We start from the raw sequence: 21,142 nt of genomic DNA, 5'->3' as shown, positions 1-21,142 counted from the left end.
GTTTCAGTTGCATGGCCTCCATGTCATGAATTAATCTAACTGCTGTGGTATTATCAGGTTCATCCATATGGAAGTTAAATTCCCCCAATAATGTAATGGAGCTCTTGCTGGCCACCATGTCTGTAATTAAGCTGGGAAATTCCTCTAGGAATGGAGGGGTCCTGGGGAGAAGTGTGGCTCACCGATTAGAGCGGCAGACCCTGAGGCAGAGGTCTGGCCCGGGACCAGGGATCAATTCCCGACACGGCAGGGTCTTTGGCTCAATGTCCACAGACTCGATAATTCTCACCTAGGTGCCTACTCTAATCATGGGTCCCACTCTGCAACTCTGGGCAATAGCTTGCTTAATCTCCACAACGGCCCCGAAAGCGCTAGGATGCCTGGCCTCACCTTGGAGGTGGCCAGTAAGGGGGCATCTCACAGGGAAAGCCAGGAAAGGTTCCACAGCGGTATACAGCGCCAAGATACCTTTCAGGTGATAGTGCGCTTTACAAGTATACACACATTTACATTTACATTTACATAGAGCAGTGTGCCTGAAAACTAGTTACTCGCCGATGTTTTAGGCTGAATTGTACAGTTTCACTGTTGGTGGTGGCAACGGACGATATCATGCATTCATAGTCGTTTTTGTAAATGATTGCTACCCGACCTCCCGCTTTTCCCATCCTACCTTGTCTTTGGATAAGGAAATCTGGGGTTAGTCCTTGGATTATGTCAGGGTCGGACCAGTCATTAAACCACGTTTCAGTAACGAAGAGAATGTCAAGTTCTTCATTCTCTATTAGCATTATGATTTCTGTGGTGTGTGCTGGCATGGATCTACTATTAATAAGTCCCATATCTTATTCCTTGTGGGCCTATCTAGTTGTAGTGGCCCTTCAATCTTGTCTGAGTTAAACTTAGTCTGGCAGAGAGGGCATGACATCTTCTTCCCTATCAAGCTTGTTGGCGCTAGAGTCATCTCACAATGGGCTCTACCCAAGTATCTCAATGAGAGTAATAATGCTCTATCATATGTGATGAGCTTACCGTTTTCTGAGACGAATCCGGCATGGTTGCTTGCCCTTGACTGTGTCCGGATGCAGACAGGCTAGCCTTAGGCGGGCCAGCAGCGTGCCGCTGCACCATAAGTACTAACATGAAAAAAAAGTACATATACAGCAAACACTTATTTAAAGGTTAATTGCAGTTAGGAAAAGGAGGTAACTAGGCCTTTAACTTTAGGAACACCTTCATTCTTAAAGGCAGCCACTAGATATACATGCTTTGTTTCCCTACCCCGATTTACACCCCGCTGGCATCAGGGCGGCCCTCGGTCACATCACAGACCAAACTTTGTGGCCCCCGGGAAAATGTTTGTGAGTACGCGTGATCTAGATCAACAAAAGGCAGGAGTAGTTAGACAGGAGGACGAAACAGAAGCATGCATCTCTAAAAGGCATAAACAGGAACCAATGAAAACAAGCATTGGCATAGTCAATAGGTTTCGCCTTTGGGACCTTATAAGTGTTTAACCATGCAACAGTTGATGTTGTTGCACCAAGGATATTGTGCTGGATAACTAAACACTTATAAGGTCCCAAAGGTGAGACCTACTGGCGATGCCAATGCTTGTTTACCTGATGGGCATTGGCTGACCGCTGCCTGGTTACTGAGGCCCTAGTAAGGTTGAGACATATTAGGGAGAGTTTTAGCCTCATCAGATGATGCTGTGCAGGCCCAGCCCAGGTACAATGAGGCGCAGTCGGTGCTGGCTGGAGTGTGTTCTTTCACTTTCGATTGGCGGGGCTGCCCCCCTTCACTCTGGTGAAAGCCACAAATGGGATTCAAGTCGATCTTCTCATCACAGACTTTTCAGGTGAAACAAATGTCACCGTTTGCTGAGGCCTTGAAAAGAGAGCGGCCTAACTCCAGCAGAGAGGGCCAATGAGCATTGTTGAGACAAAATAATCATCGATCGATGCAACAACAACAGATGAGTCCTGGAGAGCAGGCTCGAGACCCTCCAGCCCCAGACAGTCTTTGTATCTCTTGGCCTCACCTGGGGTTTCACGCGGGTGCTGTGGTCCGGTTAAAAGAAGGCCTCGGATGAACAACTGCGCATGCGTCAAGGACAGACACTGTTCTCACAGCACGGGCTAAAGGAGCCTTAGATGAACTGCGCATGCGCCGAGGACAGACACAGGTTCCTGCGCCGGCGCGCGGGTTAAAGAGGGGCCTTATGGCTGACCAATTGCGCATGCGCGGAGGACAGATACCGCTGCTAAGGCAATGGAACTCCAGAAGTTGTTGCAAGAAAGATTCACAGCACAGGCTCCGAGAGCGCAGTAAAGGGCTACAGCTCAGTGCCAGGACAGGGGGGGACGGGGTCCGCGCGAGGACACAATGAATGAGATGTATGTGAGTGCAAAGCCCCTCGGTTCGGCTCGTGTACGGGGTGTCTCTGCGCAGGCGCAGTGAAACTGGCGGAGTATACGCTGGGCATGCGCAGTGGGGCTGAGAGTCCTCTGTCTAGGGCAGTTCACAGGCTGCACTCCGTGCAAGGTCCTAACTCTGCGATAGGAAGTAGTGGCTTCGCTCCGCACATGCGCAGCAGTGACGCGCGGTCCTGCGCGTGCGCAGCCGTGAGACGCCATGTTTTTGTCCGAGCGTTTGTGGCAGGTGCGGCGGCGTGAGCGCGCGCGTCCCTCGAAGGGGAAATAACACCGGGACACACTCCTCACAGGCAGCCGGGTCCCCAGCGTGCCCCCACGTCTCCCCCAGCCCTGCAGCCTCCACTGAGCGGTGCACAAGGAGAGGTGAGGCACTCTAATCCCAGTTTCCAAGCTCCATTGGTACTGTCATCTTTGTGCGTGACGTAGACTGTGTCTGTTTTCCGCGCATGCGCAGTTGCACGGCGCGTGAGACTGACTATTCTAAGCCTGGCGGCAGCATCCCCGTTTCTAAGGTGCGTTGGTCGCTTTGTATCTGGGACATGTAAACAGCCGCTGGGCCTGGGAGAAGGTTGAAGCTCCCAGTGTGGTCATGGGACGGGCGGGGGGAGCATGCAGTGTTGAAGAAGCTGAGTCAGTCACCGGTCACTGCTTGCACACACCCTCCCAGGGATCATAAGAGTGGCAGGAATTTGATGGTTTTGCAGATTGTTTTCTAAGGAAACCAAAGCCCCTGCAAGATGCCGCATTTGTCATACAGCAGCAGAGCTGCCAGGGTTTCGGATTGCTGTGTGTGACATTTTCTTAATTTCAGTGTAATTGTGAGTGACATTTAAAGCACTATGAGTGACACTTTCTCACAAGCAAAATCCAGCAATGAAGACGAGGGAAACATACAATTATAAGAAAAGACACCCATTTGAGCAACGAGAAACTCCTAAAAAGATCTTAAAATATATCTGCAAAGCACCAGAAATTGAAGGGCACAACCTAGTGCCCTTGTAACATGTTCGGTCAGCGGTCAAAGACTCTCCGCATTGGGGAAGCCTCAGGAGAGTGAGGCTGAGGCACACATAGGTTACAGTCAGCCAGGCTCACTGCTGCTCTCAAGCCTGTTAATGCTGGACGAACGCTTAGTCAACAGTGGAGTCACTAAGATAGGTGGTAATTCAATTCAGTTGTAGGACTTTGGCCATTGCAGAACAGCACTTGCCTTGTTGTCAGCTGTACGTATATTATTATATCCAGGGCCGGCTTGTTTGTTTGCTGGACCCCCAATGACCACCTTTGCTGCGGATTCCCTTACTACCACCCCTTTAACGGTCCCCTCAATTCTCCATAATCCAGGCGCGCAACACCCATTGGGCTGAGCGGGCTTCAGCCCCCCCCGTCGTAATCTGAAGCCCGGGCTGCCAAGGTTCAGATGACAGCACAACATACTTTCCTGATTTACAATGATGTAAAATAAGGAAAGTATGAAAACCGTTTTCCCACTTTCATTTGCATTAAGGCTCCACATTTATTCTCGGATGGTTTAGAATCCGAGATTGTGATTTTAATGACCCCTTCAGAGAGGCCCAGAACCAGCCGGAGGCAGCTATCCTCTGACGGTTTCAGCAACCCTCCCTGCCCCCTACCTTTTGTTTTCTTTCAGAGGGGTGCCACCGAGGTGATTTCCTTGCCTGAAGCAGGAGATTTCACTTAAGCACGTTTGATGTGCTGTGCATCATGGAGTGTGAAGATGTGCACAGCAGGGAGATATGACGCCAGCAGGAATTCCTTTACAAAGGAAAAGCGTCACCTGAACTGGCCATCCCTTTACCCCTGCTGTGCACATCTTCACACTCTCTCAAGTGAGGCCCCGCCTGCCCTGGGCATTTTGGACACAGCTTTTCGAGGAACACCTCAACTGAGTTTTTTTCCTTAGGAGCTGTCCTTACTTGTATCCAGCCTGTACTTGGAGCGTTGCTCAAACCGCAGATCTACGTGAGGAGGGGAGACACATTGTAATGGTAAATGTTAGAGGGCTCTGTGAAGAGCACCACACTTGCGTCCTGTGGGTAATGTACAGTCATTCTTTATGCGACCCGCCGCTGTGCACCATTACATCCCAGGTTTACAAGCATTATCAGTTTCCTGACTGGACACAGTGAATAGGGGTGCACGATAGTGCTGCTCATTGCGTCCTATGGCCCCTTCATTGATTGGAAGGGATTGTTGGGGTGGAGAGGAGCTGTGAATGTGCGTAAGCACGGATATAGCTCCTAGTGGGTTTTGGCTCTAGTTTCAGTGCTCGTGCTGGCTATGAAAGCGGCACATTGAGGTAGGGAGAATGGAAGCACCTACAGTTGGTGCCTGGGGTGGGGCTGTCACCAGATGCTGTCAACAGTGGCCCAACTTCTAATAGGAAGGTGCTAGCAGCCGAGGGGAAAGCAACTCTTTAATTTAATGCTTGACTGGTCCGTTCTATGATCAATCCGATTTTATTAATTTAACAAATCTTGCCACTGAAGGACACTAATTCTCCCCAAGCCTTGATTCTCCTCGACCTGTCCGCTGCGTTTGACACGGTCGACCATAACATTCTTTTAGACCGTGTCAGCGCAGCGGGCATTAGAGGTACTGCCCTTTCCTGGATCACGTCCTTTCTAACAGGACGTTCACAAGCTGTTCACCTCCCCGGCTTTTCTACCCCTCCCCTCCCGGTGCCCTGTGGGGTTCCCCAAGGTTCCTCTCTCTCTCCCCTTCTTTTCAATCTTTATATTCACCCACTTATCTCTTCTCTTCTTCAGCTGGGGGTCTCGGTGTTTAACTACGCAGATGACCTCCAGCTTGTCTTTGACCTTTCTTCTTCTTCTCACTCCCTATCCTTTTTCCGTTCCACCATGGTTTTTATCTCTGGGTGGATGGGCGCCAATCACCTCAAGCTCAATCCAGATAAGACTGAGCTTGTTCTGACTGGCGGCTCATCCAGCCCTTGGTCCTCTGCTTTCTGGCCCCTCTCCCTCGGTCCCCCTCCCACCCCGGTCGCCTCTGTAAAAACCTTGGGCATCAAGGTCAGCCAGGACCTGTCCATGCATGGCCAGGTCAGCGCTGTTGTATCTTCCTGCTTTCTTTCTCTTCGGTTGATCCGAAAAATTTCTCGTTTCTTTTCCCTTGAATCCCTTAAAATTATCATTTCTGCCCTCATCACTTCCCGCCTTGATTATGGTAATAGCTTGTTCGTGGGCATTCCTGCCTACGAAACCCGCCGCCTGCAAGCAATCCAAAATCAGGCTGCCCGACTCATCCTTCACTTGCCCAAAACTTCTCACATCACTCCTGTCCTCAAATCCCTTCACTGGTTACCTATCCCGCAGAGATCCTTGTTTAAATTAGGGTGCTTTGTCTATCGGGCTCTGGATCGCTCAACACCGGCGTTCATCAACTCCCTTATTTCCTCCTACACCCCTGTCCGTACTCTCCGTTCATCCTCTTCTGCCCTCCTCACAGTCCCCCGCTTCCGCAAAACTCGCACTGGTGGCTCCAGATTTTCTGTTCTTGCACCCCGGTTTTGGAATTCCCTCCCTCTTTCTATGCGTTCTATTCCCATCTTTTCACACTTCCGTAAAGCACTTAAAACATTCTTGTTCGCCTTGGCCTACCCCTGCTAATATTCTTCCTAGCCTTGCTTGTTCTGTTCCCTAGTCTTCTCAGCGCCAGGAAGCCGTTTGGCCATCGTGCGCTCTATAAATAATTTCATTCATTCATTCAAGGGTGTTACTTGGTTGGAAATAAAATGTTAGGCCCTGGTTCCCCACAATGTTTGCATCGATGGATGTAGGTGCTTTGATTTGGTTTCTGCACTCCTGGGTGGGCTGTAGGGTAACATGGTGAAGTGAGAGCAGAGATCCTGCGTTGAGAATTATGGCTGTGAAGTTTTGCAACACCTGGTGTGTCCTCACCTTACGTAAAGGTAACAAGGACCCCCTGAACAAATTGATATTGTAAGTCCTAGGTCAGGGATTAACAGAGCGAAAAGTAACAACCAAGGCACTTAAGTGACAAATTAATAATATTGATGAAGGATTACACAAAAGAGGAAGGAATGTAAGTAGGTCTGAAGACAAATTGTATTACTAATTCAATTAAAAAGAAAATCACATACAATAATACAAATCATATATATCAAAAAGACTTTAAAAAGGGAGACATTTTTTTTTTCCTAATAGAATCAGAAAGAGAAACATTCAAAACATATTTATGAATTCTCAAACAAATTAATTCTCAAACATAGAAAGAGAGAACTTTATAAAACTGTGGCATTAACTAATGAATTCTCTCCGCGCGTTTCGGCGACCAGCGCCTTCTTCTGGAGTAGCCACGTGTATCCTGATTGGTGAAAACAAAAAAGGGGGGGAAAAAATATAAAACCAGATTTAAAAATAATACTAACCTATAACATATTCACAAAAAGTTATCATCTTTAAACAATTTTATAAAACCATTATGTAAATCAACCTACATATTACATCACTTTCACATAGTCAAACAATTACATTTTATTTTTGCCTCTTCTTAGAGGACCTTCATTTCTTTGTGCATTTCAAACCCAACACACCCGATAGGGGGGGGGGGGGCGGAAAAAAGAAGATACTGGTATTAAAATGAAACTATCATGGATGGTGTCGGATATCTTATAAGGGGAGAGATGAAGATACTGATATTAAAATGAAACTTTCATGGAAGGTGTCCGATATCTTATAAGGGGAGAGATGGGCACCCATTCTTCAAAATATACTTACATAAATAAAACAACAGCGTCACAGGATAAAGTCATCAAATGCAGACTCGTTTCTGTTTTTTAAAAAAAAGATGGGCAGGTGATTAAGGAAGAGGCTAGTACATATAGGCATATGAATATTAGATATTCATCACTACATTAAGCAAAAAGTATAAAGCTGTTTTTATTAAACCCCCCCCCCCTAGTACGGCGCCTCAACAACATCGGAATCCAGGACAAGGCGCTGGAATGGATCATCTCCTTCCTCGGCGGAAGAACACAGAGAGTCCGCCTACCACCGTACAAGTCAGAGGCCTCCGAAGTCATCTGCGGCGTCCCTCAAGGATCATCTCTGAGCCCCACCCTCTTCAACGTCTACATGAGCCCCCTCGCGGCCATCGTACGCAAACACAACCTCAGCATAATCTCCTACGCCGACGACACCCAGCTGATCCTCTCCCTGACCAACGACCCCGCCGCCGCCAGAGCCAACCTGCACAAAGGGATGAAAGAGGTAGCCGAGTGGATGACGACCAGCCGCCTGAAACTGAACTCGGACAAGACGGAGGTCCTCATCCTGGGCTCCTCACCCTCCGCCTGGGACGACTCCTGGTGGCCTCCCGCCCTGGGCACCGCACCCAAACCAACAGACCATGCACGCAACCTGGGCTTCATCCTGGACTCCTCCCTCTCCATGACCAGGCAAGTCAACAACGTCTCCTCGGCGTGCTTCAACATCCTACGCATGCTACGGAAGATCTTCTGGTGGATCCCCACCGAGACCAGGAAGACCGTCACCCAGGCCCTCGTCACAAGCCGACTGGACTACGGCAACGCCCTCTACGCCGGTACCACCGCCAAGCTCCAGAAGAGACTCCAGCGGATCCAGAACGCCTCAGCCAGACTCATCCTCGACATCCCACGAACCAGCCACATCTCCGGACATCTGAGAGACCTTCACTGGCTCCCAGTCAACAAAAGAATCACCTTCCGCCTCCTCACCCACGCACACAAAGCCCTACACGACCAAGGCCCGAGCTACCTCAACAGCCGAGTCAACTTCTACGCTCCCAAACGCCACCTCCGATCAGCCAACCACGCCCTCGCCGCCGTCCCCCGCATCCGAAGAGCGACTACAGGAGGAAGGTCCTTCTCCTACCTGGCCGCCAAGACCTGGAACTCCCTCCCTCCCGACCTGCGCCTGACCCAAGACCACCTCTCCTTCAGGAAGAAGCTGAAGACCTGGCTGTTCGAGCGGTAGCGCCCCCCCCCCCCCAGCGCCTTGAGACCCTACGGGTATGTAGCGCGCTTTACAAGTGTCACTGATTGATTGATTGAATGGATGGGTGGTACTTGCAAGTGATGCTGTTGAGAAGCAGAGGTGCTATGGATGGGTGGTACTTCTGTCGTGTATTTCTATAGGTTCTGAATCGATCCCCCTATTCCTGACCCTATTCTGGTTAAACTAACTAGCTAGTTAACTAACAGTCAGCCCATGAGGCAAGAACAGCCCCCATGATGCAGATACCGTTATCTGACGCAGTCACACTACGGCACAGGAACGTGTTATCTGATTAGGTCATAACGCTTGAGATCTAATTAGACAAGCGACATTCCTCCAGCCCCTGATAAGGCATACGACGTTCTCATAACAAATCAAACCTATGACAACCTGGATAATCCGTGCGGCCATTGTTTTGATTTCACAGAGAACTTTTGTAAAAGAATGTGCTAACGAGCAAGTCGTATGACATCTTTATTTACGTACCTATGTCCATCCTTACGTCAATCTCGGCACCTTTAAGGTATAAATATTGCCGACCTTGCCCTATGCAAACACACGCGTGGTGACAAGACGGAGCAGCCATACTTGCCGAAGCCGAGAGCAGAAGCAGACCCCGCAGGCAGCAGCCCCGCCTTCCTGACGCGCTGAGAGACGCGCTGCTATCTCAAGCCGAGAGACCCAGCACCGGCGTTTCTGGGTAGCCCTCGCAGGCAGCCTGGAATATCGAGAGCAGAGAAAGAGATACCATTCCTCATTCATCCTAACTTCCAGGTACAGAACTGAATAACCCCTCACAGAGAATTCTTTAGTTATTCACTTGGCAAAAACAAACTTAACTTAAACTGTAACTTTCTATTCCCGCCCACGCATTAGACTTAGGTCAGGTACACGGGGTAGGCGTATTTAGAAACACCAGTTGAGTACGTTTAGTCAAATGTATATGTGTATGTAAATATATTTTAATCATTTTAAAACATCATATGGCTCAGAAACCATATCAATGTTTTTACAGTATTATTTTATACTATTGCTTCTAATGTATGCACTTTACTTAACTATAAGTATTGCAATAATATCGATCCATTTCTCATGTATGAGAAAAGAGACTGATCAATAAATAACACCTTTTATTGAACACGCCCGTCTCTTCCTTTTTCTCTACATTCTGATGAGACTAAGAATGCACGTACTGACTGAGTAAAATAATTGCCTTGTGCTCACACGACTCTTGAGATTGACTCTTGATTAGGGGAGAGCAAAGTTGTCATGTTCTATGGTTGTCAGAAACTAAATCCCTTCTTGTCTAATCAGGGGAGGTAATTCTTTCCTGAACATTCGAGAAAGTTTCTAGCGAACTCTGAGCTTAGCTGGCAAACCCAAAAATTAAGTCTAGTATCGACAGTAGTAGACCTAGTTAACGTCTGGTCTAGGCCTTTACTGCTGTAGGTATTATTCCAATGCGCAGAGCCTATTGGGAAAATAGGAGCTACACTACATGGCGCCCAACGTGTTTGGAAAGGGCGATAAAACTAACGTAAGACATTTAGAGTAACTCAGTCGTGCTTTCTCACTCAGACCCCTTTTCCCAAATACTCCAAAGACGTCTGGAGTGGGTGAAAGGTTATATCCTCCAAAACCTCGCAGGAGGGAACTCCTATGTATGGTTTTTGGTCAAGTCAACGTTGAAGGATACACTGTTCCAAAATATTGTGCATCTAATCTCTGTTTCCATAAAGAAACCTGATCTGCAAATAAACATAATACCATTCTGTCAGTAAAATGGACAGCGATGAAGAAAGAGAGGCTACTAGATTAGCAGCTGAAATAGCAGCAGCTGACACTACAGCACTCGATGCAGACCCGGATATAATACTCATCCAGGTCGCCAAAAGGAGATCTATAACTCTAAAACTTATAGAAAATGGACTGACACCTAGAGGTGGCACAGTCATATTCGTAATTGAGGCACACTAATATCGGCAGACAGAGGTATACTATACATGGATACATTTTCCAGCAGCTAATGCTGTAACAAAATACTTCCACTATTACAAAGTAGAGGAACCTCCTAATGAGTACACTCCTTTCGAGGAGGTGGAAGTACCACTCAAATTCCAAGAGCATTTGCTCTTATTTGATGGCGCCCTAAAACATAACAATCACATTACAAGGCTCGGTCCTTTAGGAAGACCAGGAGCAACGTGGCCGGTCCTAGCCGGATACACACCACATCCAGACATCGACGAGATGCCTGCACCGCAGCTGTTAATACAGCTAAAACAATTACTAAAAATTCATAGACAATTAGTTCAGTATGTAATGCGGACTTCAACAATTCAGCCAGCGATTAAACTTCCACAGCTGACCCCTCACCAGGGGAACACAAATAAAATTACACCACAGAACATCCAATCCTGCCTAGGTAAAGTTCCAGCTAAACGGGAACAAATACCATTCTGGTTGGCACAGAAAATAACCCAAATAGAGGCGGTGTTTCCTGACACCACCCCATTAGAAAAACACAGAATTCTGACTATATGTCTCCCAATGGGAATCGCACCACACATAGAGGACTGTGACACTTGGGGTACAGTCTTTGCTTCCATCTACACAAAAACGCACGGTGTTCCATCCATTTCGGTGATACCAGATGTGCTAAAACAAATTCAAGATGAATACGGTCCAGAACCTGCTTTAACTCTTGGTATGAAATTACTGAAAGACTTCAAGCAGGTCTCGGCTATATTATTAGCCAACATAAAAGGTGAAGCAGCAAACGTGGCGATCCGCCAGAGGTTAAAAGAGACAGATATAGCAGACCAACCAGCTGAAATTGCCAGAATCATAGAAAAATCTTATGAAGAACTAGGCAGAGATAGTCTAGGTGGAATACCAGTAAAACCGCAACTGACTACAAGTCCAGAAAAAATATTTTTTAATAATAATAATTCACCAAAAAAGAACTGGGATGGAAACAAACAATCCAATCCTAAAGAAAAGAAATTCCAGTCCAGAGGAAGGTCTCCTAGGCGAAGAGAGAAATCTCCGAACCAAAGACAGAGGTCACCGCAGAGTGACCCCTCTGGGAATAGATATAACCTTAGAAATAGGGATAATATTAAAAAACCTGATAGATATCAAGACATTGATACGCGTCCCTCTCAATCTTTTCAGACTTCCTCGCAGAAATCGGAAAGAAGAGGACGATCAGAAGAGCACGCCAAGTCCAAAGACAAGGAACCTGCTCAACTGAAAAAGAAATTACAATTTCCCAAAAAGAAGGTAGCCAGTATCAAGGTAGTTAACAATGCCGAGAATACTGAGGACACAACTGAAAAACGGAGAGTGGGCTCAGACAATGCTAGACAGCGCAGCAGAGGTGAGCATAGCTCGCAAAGTCCTTATGAATCATCTGGAGACAGTGGACACGAATGAATACCTTCAAGTGGAAACTGCAGACACCAGAGTTAGCAAGCCCCACAAGATATACGAGATAACATTACGTATAGAGGGAGATAAGACTAGGAAAATAAGGGGACTATTTTGGGATAACCTCTCCAAGGGCTATGACATCCTTCTAGCTGAAAAAGACTGGCCACCAGAGTTTGTCAGGGAGTGCCCTCATGGCGAAGAAGTAATTATGCCTGCCTTCTCGAATCAAATCCCGATTCATAAAAAATATACACTTGCTAGAAAGTGGGCAGTGGCCTTAGCACCTGCTTTATATAAAAATCATGTAGGATGGGATGAGGATTCTCCTCCTCACAAAATCCAGTTAAAATCACAACCAACTGCACAAAGGCAGTACCCAATTAAGCAAGAAGCTAAAAAACAGGTAAATGAAATACTAGACCAGCTAGAATACCAGGGGGTGATTGAAACTTGCACCTCACAGATGAACAATCCTTTGTTTCCGGTCGCCAAACCAGACAACTCATATCGTCTAGTTTTGGATTACCGACACCTTAACACATGTTGCAAAACTTTTGCAGTGCAAAACTCACACAGTGCTGCACTAATGAATAACATAGTGCGCAAAAAATACAAAACAACCTTGGACATCTCCAATGGATTCTTTTGTCAAAATATAGCACCAGAGAGCAGATATTTAACTGCATTCTCAGTAAATGGCACTCAAAAACAATTCTGTCGGTTAGCCCAGGGGTACAAGAACAGCCCGGGGGTATTCTCAGCGAGAGTAACAGAATTACTACAACTATATGATGATGAAGCATTATCTTATGTCGATGACATTTACTTAACAGATGATGACTTGGAGACTCACTTGAAAAGAGTGAACACCATAATACTTGGTTTCGCTGCAGAGGGTTACAAATTCAACTTCAAAAAATCCAGAATTGCCCATCTGACGGTCCTATTCTTAGGATATGAGTTATCAAGTGAAGGCAAGAGCCTGGCAGACAATTTCCTAGAGAAATGTGCCGTAATCCAAGCTCCTAAAACACTAAAAAACCTACAGTCAATTCTAGGCTTCCTAAATTTCGGAAGAACATACATTGCAAATTACGCAGAAAGGGTCAAACCCCTTTATGATCTAATTAAACCAGACTTTAAAAGATCCAGTTGGACTCAAACACACACAGAAATTTTGAGATCCTTACAAACAGACATGTTAATTAAAACAAAATTAGAAACACGTGATAACACACGCAACCTTGTGATCCGAGTCATCCCAGGGAGATGCGGATTCACATACCTAACCTCTAATGAGGGAGATAAGGTACCAATTGCATTCAAATCACACTTGTACACTAAGGCTGAAATGAAATTTAGCCCAACGGAAAAAATTCTTACAGCAACACAGACAGCTATAGCAAAAGAACGAGCCCTGGCACAAGGTAAACGAATAGTAATCGTGACACCAATACCAGCCTTAGAGGCGGTAACAAAGGCAAGCATTCCAAATGCTAAAGCACTCCATCCGAGATGGATACAATGGGCTAACTCTCTTGCTGCAACAGACGTGGTGTACGAATTTGATCCTTACTTAAAAACACAAGAATTTCTCTAATATGAATTTGAATGTCCTCCGCCAACCGAAATTCTGCCTCTAGAACACTACGGCTGTATAATATATACAGACGGATCAGCACAACCCGCAGTAGGGGGTAAACAAGCTTACAGTGCTGCGTGCGCGATTGTTAAAGGTCGTTGGCACGAAGGGAAATTTAAATCAACCCTCACTAAAACGCAATCTCTAGGAGATTGCACAGCTCAGCGAGCTGAACTACTAGCATTCAAGATGGCGCTTGAAAATACCGATCGAGAATTCCCCACACTCATAGTGTGCGATTCGTATTATTGCGTTCAATCTTATAATGAATACTTGCAGATCTGGCTTCAAAGCGGTTTCAAGGATGCGAAAGGTGGCACAATCAAACATAAAATGCTATGGGAACAAGTAGCTCTTTTGAAAAAAGAACTACCAAAGACTCACGTGACTCACTCACTGAGTCATCAGCGTGATGGCGGTCACGTTGTAGGGAATTCATTGGCTGAAGCAGCCGCAGCGGCAGCCACTAAACCGGCTCCCGTAGATCGAAAAAAGCGTACATTAAAATACATTGACGGTGAAACATTGCTGGCAGTGAAAACGTCATCAAAAGGCGACTGCTCAGCGTTACCGATCAACTATCCACTCAATTATACATACATAATCGATGCAAACTCCGTCCCTTTTGCTCGAATCCCTGGAGTGGGGGATAGAGTGATTCCAAACATGGACAGGAGAAACTTGTTAATCGCAGACGCACACATGGGCGAGGGTCTCAGACACCTTAAATTAAAAGATTCTCTGGAAGAATTACAATCACGGTACTGGTGGCCAGGCATGAGCCTGCACTACACCATGTTTGTAAAAAACTGCCCAAACTGCAACAGAGATCGCAGTGGGGAGAGAAGCAGTTTAATACCTCGTCGTATCAAGGCAGATAATATTACCAGCAAAAAGAATGGCTTGCGATTAACATATACAGGCTAGTTTCCACTTATAATGTAGATCCACAGCACTCGGCTGACGTCCGGACTGTTATACAAGATTTGTGAGTCTAAATGGCATATACGCTAAGAGCATGCTACGTTCGACCATTTCTTTCACTCAGGCAATCCAGCCTGGGGGGGAAACATGGCCAAATGAGCACAGCCCAGCGGGAATCTTCTCACTTCCTTCCTGAGGGTATGGGATGGTGTAAAGAAAAAACCAAGGCAGAAAGCAATCTATAATAGAAAGGATATTAGGTTCGGGAGCTGGGTGGGTCAAACATCTAATAAGTGTCCAACGTAGTCTAAATAACTTGCCAAGAAATTCTCTGAAGGGATTCAGTCCGTACGAATTATTATTCGGAACTAGGATGTTGATCTCTGACCTTGATAGTCAGACTTCAGTGGTAATAGAAAAAACCTTTGATGTCAAAGACCGTTTGGCTATTTTGCAGGACTTAAACAAAACAAGAAAAGACCTGAGCAACATACAGTTGAAACAACAGCCAACAACCACTGAAGAGTCACCACCTGTCCCAGCAAGACCTGTCTGGATTCCAAAAGTCGGGGATCTAGTCAGGGAAAAGATCGCGGTAAAGAAGGAATTTGGGCCTTCTTACAGAAAAGCAGTTCCTGTCTTGTCTGTCAACGGGACAAGATCAGTTGTACTACCGCCACTTGCTGGAAAAAAGGAGAACCGAGTTGTATCCATCGACCTGGTAAAACCACAACATGTGGCCGATAACAAACAGTAGGCCAAGTGGACTCCCAATAAGTAGCAGAACACCAAGGTTTGCTACCAGTACAGAGGTCCTAACAAAGAGGCTCATCACATTCGAAACGCCTACAGAAGAACAACAAGGACTATGCAACAATGCAATAGAACTCAGACCTCTGAAAACCCAAATAAAGACATTTAGCAGAGACACACCAATCTATATTGAAGTACCAAGTGAAAATGCAAAAAACAAAAATCCTGAACCAATTGGAACAATTGACAGAACTGCATCCGGTTACTTCATCAACTTCGATGATTCCTCTGACGGCTTCAGTGAATCAAAGACACAGCCATCATCAAAATCCTTTAAAGACAAAGCGAAGGAACTTTTGAAACAACTGAAAGAAACATATCTGATTTCTCCATGGATTGAATTTTGGGTGGGTTTTGGTGCATTTTTCCTCATTCTTTGGCTCATCATGGTATTTACTTTGGGACGCTTCATTGAGGGAAAATATGCTAAAATGGACACAGCAAGTCAGAACATCAACTTGGTCCTCAAACCACACACATCTTCACACGTCGAGAAAAGAGAACTTTCTTCAGAACTTTCTACAGCCAACTTCACAGCAAATCCGATACCTGGTGGGGTAGCCTGGGACAACACTGACTATGAAATTTATGGTCCGGTCGAGATCCTGAAATATCCACACCAAATTAAGATCTCCTTGAGTGACTTTGTAAAACCAAACTCATTTGCTGATGATTGGGACTTTGAAAGTATTAACAATATGATGTCTGACTTAGTAATGTCTGCTAAATTTACAAAACATGATTATTTGCAGGGTTCTACAAATTATGATAGTATGTATTGCTATAACCACTATGGTAACCATTTTTTGCATAAATCTGCACAACCTAGGAATGTTTTAAATTATAATCAATGGGAACATTGTGCAACACCTCCAAAAGGGAGCTCAAGAACCGTTTATGACAAATATTCATACTTTCAAGGTTTTAACACTAGTAATGCTGAAACATTTTATTTTAAATTGTCAAACAAGACAGGGACCAAAACCATGATAACCAACACGAAATTGATTTATTCTGATTCGTTCTTTGAACAAATGAATACTTTTGGATTTGATTATTGGGACAAAAATGTTGATTTGAAAAGTGTTTGGGGTACAAAAGAATGGCAAGTACAGGGTATAGAAGCTTTGTTTAGAGCCTGCATGATCCCAGAACAAATGATATTTTTAAATGACACTGTTCAACAAACCACCTGTCTTGGCTTAGCCAAAATCAAAGATTTAAATAACCTGTCTATTCCAAAGCCAACAATGTTTAGCAATAACTCTGATACAGATGAAGAAATAGACATAAACCATATACTTAACCAAAACAGAACACATCCTGATTGGAAACAATGGTTGATCTGGCCCACAGATACAAATCACTGTCAAAATAGATTCCTGAATAAAACACAGGGTTTCAAAATGAACAGGCCAGACCCTAGATATCCCCAAAGACATCACCCAGGGATAATAACAACCTACAGTGTGGGCAAATTATGCCTTCAATGGCTACAGACTTCCACACTGCCTGAAATTAAGCAACACCTAACTTTACTTACTGTTGGTGCTGACTTGCGTGATTTCATAATGGGACCACGCAAACAGCGTCAAAAGCGTTTCATAGCAGCCTCTGTATATGCAGCATACAATGAGGCCTGGAAGGTTACTCAAATTGAAACAGCAGAGAGAATACGTGAAATTGATCGTATTAATTTGGAAAAATCACTTTCTGTAGTGGACAATGGGTTAATGACTCTGTCCTCCAGAATTTTTTCATTGGACAGCATTGTGTCTTCAGCAATTGATATATTATCGCAAGACTTACTGTTATTACAACATGGTCAGTCACAATTGCGTTCTATTGTACAGCTTGGCTGGACGTTACAAAATCTGCGTTCAGGCTATGTGCCTTGGCGTTTAATCAACACAACGTCACTATTCCAAATCTTTAACCTTACTGATAGACAAATCGGTATGGCGCAAAAGGGTGCTGATTATACAATCTTCAGCATTGAAAAACTAGAAAGATTACCGTTGACAATGTCAGAACGACCTGTCAGTGAATGGATAATCCACGGAATCATAAATATTCCAATCTCAACCTTCAGGTTTCAATACTGCCAAAAATATATACAGGCTGGCATGTACGAGAAATTGGGAAAGGGGTACCTTAAAACAACTTGGAACCTGCCCTATTCACATGCATGTGTCAGTAACAAAGGACAGAAAGTGTTTCTTAGTGGCAACAATTGTGCTATGTCACTAAGCGGCACGCTTCTGTGTAACGGAATTAGTTTGCACGGAGCCTGTGAAGGGAATTCATACAACCTTTCATGTCACCAGCAAGGCGCACCTGCAACTGAAATAGAACCATTCTTTCAAAGACTCTATAATGGGAGTTACATTCTTATTGTAGACCGCAGATGTTGTAGTCGTATGCCCGGGACTCCTTATCTCGTCACTACGACGGCGAAGGTCAAGTGCTGTGGACGTTCTTTGTTCCCCAGCTCCTTTCCAGACAGGGAGGCAAGGGCATGGCCCGGTTTGAAAATTACTTCTATTCGAATAGACACTTTAAGCAGAATGAAAACAGTGCTTCTTCAGACGCCTACAAGGCTCACGTCATCTAAAGAAACGTATGATCTACAAGTCGCAAGGACGACTGCAGAGATACATACATTATTATCAACCAATTCCCCCGTACATTTCGCGGAAATCCTAAGCGAAATCTTAAATATTTCTGATACCACTGGGGTTTCAAAGGTATTTAAGACAGTATTTTCGATGGCATTAACACCATTCAAAGCCATACTGGGTATTTTTCCAGATTTCGTCCATTCGATTTTTGGCGGACTTCCCCTGATCCTGGGACTAATTGCAGGAATCCTATTCCTAGTCCTTATTTTTCGTTATGGCAACCCATGTCACAGATCAAACTCTCACGACAATGGAAGAAACGATCCTAGCCATTGGATACCGGGACCGGATATCAAAAATCCTGGGACTCTCCCGGCTTAGAGACCTGAACATGACTTGGTTTCTATCATTTCGACCAATGTGGCAAAGGTGTGTTTTACCTGTACTAAGGTGTCTGCTATGCGGAGAAGAATGCGTGTTAGACACCTGTCTGACGCTACAATCGGATGCGCCAGTGGATGCAGATACACTGTTGGTTCCTACCAAGGTTCACGCTTTGTGCTGCCCTCAAAGGCTGCCAATCCTGATGACGGCATTCCTGGAATCTTCACCACTACGATTGAAGGGTAGTGAAGTTCAAGATGAAAGCAGCATCGAACAGGTACGACCTTCTGTCAGCAATGCAAATCAGAATGTCAATGCAGACAATCATGCGCATGAATGCATGGTTACACCTATTTCTGACTTAGTGGAACTTTCCCATGAAGCTGTTGACAGTTTTTTCGAAAGCCTGAATGATATGATGTTCTCTCCGGAACAGAAATAGAGACTTTTGAGTAAACTCGCACACGGCGTTCCCTGAATTCGGCCTTCAACTTTAAAAATAAAGTCACATGAACAATTACAATCCAGTTCACGGACAGCAATTTTTTCAGCAAGCCCCTAAAATATTTTTATATATATTTTTTTCCGGGACACTGATCTTCTGCTTAAAGTAAGAAACTATTCCTAGAGAACTAAGATTTCTATTTTTAGATACTTTATATAGACTTTAGCTGCCCGCTGGTATGTTCACAAATATTTTATTATGTGATGAAATGGTCTCGACCTTCCTTTCTGTATAGCCATATTAAGAGCCATTTCATGTGTATTACTCATATACCAACAAGCAATAATGCATAAAATGCGTTTTTACTTTTGCATTTAATTCATAGCTTAAGTGCATACAATATATATGACTGCAATTTTTCAGTATATTTGAAAATTTCGAAATGCATTTATGTATTTTGGGGTGGTAAGGTATACACTATACTCTATAGTATGTTGTACTATGTTATACTATGCATAGATTAGTAGATATGACCATAGTTAGCGTGGAGTGGGTGTTGTGTATTTCTATAGGTTCTGAATCGATCCCCCTATTCCTGACCCTATTCTGGTTAAACTAACTAGCTAGTTAACTAACAGTCAGCCCATGAGGCAAGAACAGCCCCCATGATGCAGATACCGTTATCTGACGCAGTCACACTACGGCACAGGAACGTGTTATCTGATTAGGTCATAACGCTTGAGATCTAATTAGACAAGCGACATTCCTCCAGCCCCTGATAAGGCATACGACGTTCTCATAACAAATCAAACCTATGACAACCTGGATAATCCGTGCGGCCATTGTTTTGATTTCACAGAGAACTTTTGCAAAAGAATGTGCTAACGAGCAAGTCGTATGACATCTTTATTGACGTACCTATGTCCATCCTTACGTCAATCTCGGCACCTTTAAGGTATAAATATTGCCGACCTTGCCCTATGCAAACACACGCGTGGTGACAAGACGGAGCAGCCATACTTGCCGAAGCCGAGAGCAGAAGCAGACCCCGCAGGCAGCAGCCCCGCCTTCCTGACACGCTGAGAGACGCGCTGCTATCTCAAGCCGAGAGACCCAGCACCGGCGTTTCTGGGTAGCCCTCGCAGGCAGCCTGGAATATCGAGAGCAGAGAAAGAGATACCATTCCTCATTCATCCTAACTTCCAGGTACAGAACTGAATAACCCCTCACAGAGAATTCTTTAGTTATTCACTTGGCAAAAACAAACTTAACTTAAACTGTAACTTTCTATTCCCGCCCACGCATTAGACTTAGGTCAGGTACACGGGGTAGGCGTATTTAGAAACACCAGTTGAGTACGTTTAGTCAAATGTATATGTGTATGTAAATATATTTTAATCATTTTAAAACATCATATGGCTCAGAAACCATATCAATGTTTTTACAGTATTATTTTATACTATTGCTTCTAATGTATGCACTTTACTTAACTATAAGTATTGCAATAATATCGATCCATTTCTCATGTATGAGAAAAGAGACTGATCAATAAATAACACCTTTTATTGAACACGCCCGTCTCTTCCTTTTTCTCTACATTCTGATGAGACTAAGAATGCACGTACTGACTGAGTAAAATAATTGCCTTGTGCTCACACGACTCTTGAGATTGACTCTTGATTAGGGGAGAGCAAAGTTGTCATGTTCTATGGTTGTCAGAAACTAAATCCCTTCTTGTCTAATCAGGGGAGGTAATTCTTTCCTGAACATTCGAGAAAGTTTCTAGCGAACTCTGAGCTTAGCTGGCAAACCCAAAAATTAAGTCTAGTATCGACAGTAGTAGACCTAGTTAACGTCTGGTCTAGGCCTTTACTGCTGTAGGTATTATTCCAATGCGCAGAGCCTATTGGGAAAATAGGAGCTACACTACATTTGGCGATGCAGTGCGTGCAATGAAATTCATTTTATTTATTTTTATGTTTACTTACCTGTATTTGGCCGTATTCCAAAGTTTTCTACCCCTCACCCTGCCCCACCCCACATCACCGCCCGGCAGCACTCCCACCACCGACCGCTACTGGTTCTTTGTAAGAATTTCCTCCATCTGAAGCCAGGCCCAATGTGTTAAGCTGATATATAACACCAGGCTTGTTCCCAGGCCATGAGTCTAGGCTGTGATAATTACTTTTTATTAGTTTCATTTCATATTTTGTTTACTAGATAAATTGGCTTGTGTGTGGTCTCATTTTGTTATTTTCTTCATTCTTTGGTATTTTTTGGCCATTTGTTAAACAGTACGCTATGAGCCTCTTGGTGCTATAGATATGAAACTTATAACAGATTCAGCTTGGTGGAAGGAACTATATTGTGAAAATACAGGTTTTTAGCTTTTTCCTTTA

General features: G+C 44.7%; 2 protein-coding genes across 2 annotated transcripts in view; one reads left to right on the top strand and one right to left on the bottom strand.

Moving 5' to 3' along the window:
• Window positions 1–2,091, bottom strand: part of LOC144805618 (uncharacterized) — a 99,685-nt gene extending 97,594 nt beyond the window's left edge. The window contains 1 exon segment of the mRNA XM_078672143.1: window positions 2,045–2,091. The gene's annotated coding sequence lies outside the window, so the exon portion shown is untranslated.
• A 568-nt stretch (window positions 2,092–2,659) lies between these two features.
• Window positions 2,660–21,142, top strand: part of LOC144805605 (uncharacterized) — a 74,758-nt gene continuing 56,275 nt past the window's right edge. The window contains exon 1 of the mRNA XM_078672129.1: window positions 2,660–2,801. The gene's annotated coding sequence lies outside the window, so the exon portion shown is untranslated. The remainder of the gene's footprint in view (window positions 2,802–21,142) is intronic.

This window comes from Lissotriton helveticus, assembly GCF_964261635.1.
Source record: "Lissotriton helveticus chromosome 1_1 unlocalized genomic scaffold, aLisHel1.1 SUPER_1_unloc_16, whole genome shotgun sequence".
In the NCBI taxonomy this organism is placed as follows: domain Eukaryota; kingdom Metazoa; phylum Chordata; class Amphibia; order Caudata; family Salamandridae; genus Lissotriton; species Lissotriton helveticus.
The sequence above is the reverse complement of the archived record's forward strand: the minus strand, read 5'-3'. Positions and strand labels throughout refer to the sequence as shown.